This window comes from Ptychodera flava, chromosome 22 (genome assembly GCF_041260155.1).
Source record: "Ptychodera flava strain L36383 chromosome 22, AS_Pfla_20210202, whole genome shotgun sequence".
Classification (NCBI taxonomy): Eukaryota; Metazoa; Hemichordata; class Enteropneusta; family Ptychoderidae; genus Ptychodera; species Ptychodera flava.
The window spans coordinates 12,816,575-12,822,574 of record NC_091949.1 but is presented as its reverse complement, the minus strand read 5'-3'; the positions used below and the strand labels follow the sequence as shown (position 1 = coordinate 12,822,574).

Here is a 6,000-nt window from a genome sequence, read left to right as displayed (position 1 = left end):
TAAAGGTAGGGGTGTGTTTAAATTCAAGGGTCAACTTATGTTTCCAACTAGAACATTTGCGAAACATAACTGCTTTATTTGTCCACAGTCCCTCCACCCACTGTGATTTGTCATAAATGAGACAGAAACTCCTTGTTCAATTTCAGTTGTCGTAAAAACGACAAATCCTTTTTTCGATAATTAGGAGCTCACAATTAAATTTTACCGCCATCCACGTGCCCTCCATCAAGATCAAGATCCATGTTCAATGGTATCACGTGGCGTTGGAGTGAAATTCTTCTTCGCGAGCATATTGAATGCAAAGATCCTGACACCGATGGATAGACAGTTTGAAAATTGTCACTATGACAATGACCATGATATTAATGCTGTCGTGTGATCATCATGTGATTTTTTCCATCTGTGTCAGAGCTCGTAGATTTCACCTCGAACTTTGAGACAAAGTAAGGAATCACCATAAAAAAGTTGACAGCATTGCACAGGCAACGATGAACGCCCCTTATTACATGCAAATAAATAAAACAGCAAACATAATATTGTGCTGCATACTGACATGTATATTACTGTCATCAACTTTGGCACTTTGTTTATCATGATGTTCATAACGCTCGACAAATACAATTGGACCCTCTAGGTAAATTTTCTTTCTTAATAAATAGATGTTTATCGAAAATGTGTGTCAGCTCTACAATATTGCTGGCTTTCTCGCAGAATTTTCAAGTCCGGTGCGTGAAATCGATGCGTCTGCGAAAACCTAGTTTTGGAAAAATTGGCAATATTTGTGCTAAAAATTGACAGAAGATTCATTAAAACGTGCTTTCTGTGATCATTTTAAATCATGGATATGCGATTTCCCGGTCAGCCGCCAGCTGCTGTGATGGAAAATGGCAGAGATTCACATCCGCAGTATCCCTACTCCGTTGTCGTGATGGAGACAAACGGCGAAATCTGAGGGAAACCCATAAGCAGTTAGGCATGGTGTATTTTATAATAATGAAAGCAGTAATTTTCTTTCATCCATTTGAAGACGTTATTATATGAACGAACAATGTGCAATGATGTGTGTCTGAATATGTGTATATTATCACACATAACTTTCTTCCAATCAAAGTTTGCATTTCGCGCGCTTCAGGAAGCAGCCGCTATGTAGTGTAAAGCGCTCTCTGATTGGTCGAAATGGTCCATGTACATGTTACCCTAGGTTCATAACAAAATTACTGACAGGCGGTAGACGAGGTCAAGGCAACACGACAGTTGATAATTTGTCTGATTTCATGAATTCAAGGAGACAGATCAACAATCAGCAGATGTGATTGAACAGGTGAGTGACAAAATTTCAATCGAATGCTGTCGATAATGCGACGCAGGGCATCGTTTAACGATAAGTCGGGTTTTGATTTTGGTGTCACCCAATGATCAATATACACTGTATCAATGTGCGCTATGTTGTTCAGACGCTGCGGTGCCCGCGAGTTCATTGCAGTGTGCCCCAGACCAACCGTGCTGTTTCTATATGAATTCCGAAACAGTTTTTAGCTGCGCATTGTTGCTTTGAATATGAAGCGAAATGCCTTCACACACCGCTTTGTATATTTTCGCCATCCTCGAGCTATGCGATGATCTTGCTCGCTTACGAGTGCGAAAGGTTTTCCCGTCTGTCTGTTAATTATGCTAATCCTGGGTTTTCTAATGCCTTGCCTATCATGGCCGTCGGCGGCAGCAGTACTACATGTAACGGGTGACTCTGTAACTTCGCCGTGCAGATCGCTGAAGGAAGCTAGCATAATCAATCAAATTACACCGTTACCATTTCAGTTCCTCCTTCCGTGACCATTTCAGGGCGGGTATTGTTGTGTTGGCGCCCAGTATCGCCTACTTTATAGGACCGTTGTTGAAAGTTACATGCCCCTTTGCCAACTACAAATTTGTGCAAATCTGGTTGTGTGCCAAGTTCTCGTGTCACTGCACTGTCATGTGAAAACAACATAAACAAAGTTTACAGATTACGGTACATCGGTGAACGTACTTCAATACAATGGGGCCACTTAGTGTCAGATTTTCAAGTCATAGTTGGCGCAAGCACGTCGCTAGAGGATGTACCGGCGTTTATGTTTACCAAGGGGAAGTGGCATAGTAAACAAGTGTTTTCTACCATAGACCCTCGAGGGTCTATGTTTCTACAAACAAGGCAAGCTTATACAGTATTGTGACATCATCTGATTTGTTGATGTCATAGTAGTTGAATGGCGATTAGCCATGGGACTATTCCTTTGTTTTATTTGTGAAGGCATTTTTTTCCCCAGTATTTTATTATTACCCCTTTATTTTTGAAATTTCTCAATAAATATTGGAAAACAATCCGTAGTCAGCTGATCATAGTTTCAGTTTCCATGTAGTGTTGTTCCACCTTTTAATATTTCTGGTAATGCTACCAAAACATGTCGTGCTTATGGTACAGAAATAGGAAAAGAAAAGCAAATTTTCAATATTTATAGAAATTTAGACAAGGTTTGTGGAAGCACAAGGTAGTAGCCTCACAAACTCAACACTATAAGTACTGCATGCAATATTACTGTTGATGACTTGAATCCAGACTGAAATTCCATTGTCAATAGTAATATTTTAGATTAGACAAAATTAAATCTATGTCAACAAGTTGAGCTTTGGGCAATTCAAGATTATTTGGAGCAGAAGAAGCAATTGATTTACAAAGACAAGCAAAATAAACAATTTCTTTCATCAGGGGAATAAATATTCATTAGTTAGGCCTTAGAAAAAAATTATTGTTCCTCAGATTTTTCTTGGCAAAGCTACAGAGGTGTTGAGTGAAGTCTTTTTTGTTATTTTACAAATCAGCAAAATCTCCCACTAGTTACACTGTTGTCAATGACTTGGAATAAAGATTTTACAAACTGTCCACAATAATAGAGGTGATATATATGCGTGCAGTGTTGACAGAAATTCTGAGCATTTCCACATGGCATGCATCCAGAAGAATTCAAAAACTGTAAATATGCTAAAAAATGCACTACCTGGTGCAATACAGAAGTAGGTATTTGCTGTAATTTGAAAAAAAAAATATTCCAAATTGGCTAAAGTAGAAGCGGCGATTCTGAGGAACAGTTTAATTATTCTTCCAGGCCTTATCAATGTCATAGTTGTCTCAACAAAATGGCCAGAGAGTTTGTTTAAAAAAACCACCCTGCCTACCTGTTTTCAATTTTGTTTACAAAAGTTCAAATCCAAAGCGATTACTCTACAGCCACTGTGTCCAAAACAAACTCATAGCTTTCTCTTTAAAACAAAGGTGTGTGCCCTAACATCGATTGAAAGACAGGAAAATTGCAGACGTCATACAGTAATCTTGCCATTCAAATCACCCAAGTGAAAAGTTGCCAAGCACACATGTTTATTGTACCACAGGGATACTTACTGTAGTAGAGTGCAAATATCAACTTCAGACAAGGTTACTGTTGTTTACTCTTGAAGCAGGTTTTTCTGGTTTGTAAAGAGATGAGTGTTTTGTGCCCTTTCTGTGTAACCGTGGTGGTAAAGGTGTTAGGAGTCTTTGCTCTGAGTAACAAAACAACTGCTGAGTGTAGTATCAACAGTCTGTGGCTGCATCAGGTGTTACATAAGCATGGAGTGTTGTTGAAGTGGCCTGCACGTTAGAATACTTTCTTCTTGTGTACTTTCTTCAAGTAAAAAGTGTGTTGAAACAAAAAAAAAAGGTGAATATAAACACAACATGTTGTGCATGATATGCAGTCTGGACTGAACTTAACTTGTATCAATAGCATTGCACATCCACACACACGCGCGCGCATGCACACACACATACATACACACACATACACACACACACATGCACACAAAGGTTGTGTTTGTAACTTGAGCGCCAAGCATTTCTACCTGAATTTTGGGGAAGAACAGGACACTTTAATTAACAACAGAAGAAAATAATAGACAGTGCATCACAAAGTTCAAGCTGATAGTACAGAGTGCTGCCTGATCTCTGAGTTCAGCGTGATACAAATGTAAAGTCAAGGGCAATGATTTGTCATTCTGGTTTTTCAAGACTGCAATCAGATTTCAAATTCTCAAAATCCAAAGCTAAATTCTCATTAAAATTTTGTCTGTGAAAATGTACTGTTTAAATTGAACATGGCCACACGTGCAATGTTACAATAATGGTTGCAGAAAACTAATCGTTTTCCATGAAAGTTTGAGTGTTGCTATGAAAAATATTCTGCCAGGCTGATAAGTTTACATGTAATTGTGAAGAATGGCAATTTAAAATGGACTGTACCTTTACAGTTATTTGTAGCAAGGTCTGTTTTACCTTCAGGCATTAACCTTCTGTAATTGATATTTGTGCTTTCTCACTTTTCATGCATTTTCTCACTTTTGCTTACCACTGACAAAATTATCATCAATGGTCCTGTCCTTTAACAAGGAATGGAAAGGACACTCTGCTGTTTTTGCCGTATCATGTTACACTTATTCAACTTCTGAGGACACAGCCTTCTCGTTAACCATCGTGTACATGCTGCCAAGTGGAGCAGCATTTTGCAACTTAACATTTTCATCATTTTTATGTGCTACAAAATTATGAAAAATCTCCTTCTTTTATGTAAAATATATTGGCATGCAGAATATTAGCCCTGTGTGAATGTGAAACATTGCATACAAACTGCAATTTTGTTGTTAGTCTGAACCGGAATTGGCTTTTCAAAAATAGCAATTTCTTAATTGTACAGTATATGACTATCAGCAAATGAAAAGGAGGAATTGTGAGATACTGTCTATGTTAATAGTTATGGACAATTTCATTTGTTTTAAAGTGGTTACTTTTTTTTGCACTGATGTATTGCCACTTCAAGTTCAGAACAGTATGAGCTGAGCAATAAATCACAGCATCTTCTGCAATGGATATCTCATATTGACCTCATAATGGAAACACAAAGAGTTTGATCCTAAGATAGTCAAACTCTGTAAAGCCCATTGGCGTTTTGCATTTTGATTACCCCCACCCCCCACCCCCACCCCCACCCCCCAAAAAAAAAGAAATATATATATATATTATATATATATATATATATATATATATATATATATATCATCCAGTCTTCAGCCGGCTGTTTCTGATTCGCTTTTTAGCGATCTCGTATTTGAAAATGTTACTATCTCTATCCTTGGCAGTGGATTCAGTTTATTGTTCAAAATGTTTTTTGTTCTCTTCCACGGTAGCCATATTCGACTTACAAGTCAAAAATTGTTCATGCATTTGTTGCCACTGTTTGAAAGATGTTCAATGATTGCACTTTGGTTAGCATTTCTACACCAGTTCCTTAGATTTCAAACCGTCTTATAGAAAAAAATGCAGAAAGATAAAGCTTGACCAAAAAGACAATGTTCTTGTTATATTTTGCCAAATACTGTAAGTTTGTAATATAAATCTATGAACAAATAGATTTGCCAATCCAATACCAATGCTATAAACATGTAAATCTGTATGTTCTGCATATCTTTTAAGGATAACAATGGGGAAAGGAAGCGAATCTTACTTTTCTCAAAAATCATAACTTTAAGTCTGCAAAGTTTCTCCAGTTACATCATTATATCATATAAAAATTTATTGGTATCTCTGTAGTGTAGGAATTTGAACAGGTCAAATTGTTTGAGTAATTTGAACAATTAATGTACAAGATACTGTGTAATTTGGAAGAACAAAAACTAAAATGTCTTTTGAATCACAACTGAAGATATGAAACTTCATATGAAATTTCATATTCTGATATTGTTGCTTTACAGGCACAGGCAAACTTCCTTGTAAGTTTGGGTAAACTCCTGAAACCCACTGTTTATTTAACTTGACACCAAAGTATAAACAACTCAGTCTGGTAATGAATTCTTCATTAGCCTTGTACAGGAGCATATGAGTGAAGAATTGGAGTGTGTCTATGAAGGATATCTGCTATTAGCAGAAAAACATTCGGT

General features: G+C 37.2%; 1 protein-coding gene across 8 annotated transcripts in view; it reads left to right on the top strand.

The window, feature by feature from the left end:
• The first annotated feature begins 1,205 nt into the window (after positions 1-1,205).
• The window catches only part of LOC139122713 (zinc finger MIZ domain-containing protein 1-like), a 244,980-nt gene continuing 240,185 nt past the window's right edge, over positions 1,206-6,000 (top strand). For all 8 annotated transcript variants that reach the window (XM_070688362.1, XM_070688352.1, XM_070688358.1 and 5 more), the window contains exon 1: positions 1,206-1,321. The gene's annotated coding sequence lies outside the window, so the exon portion shown is untranslated. The remainder of the gene's footprint in view (positions 1,322-6,000) is intronic.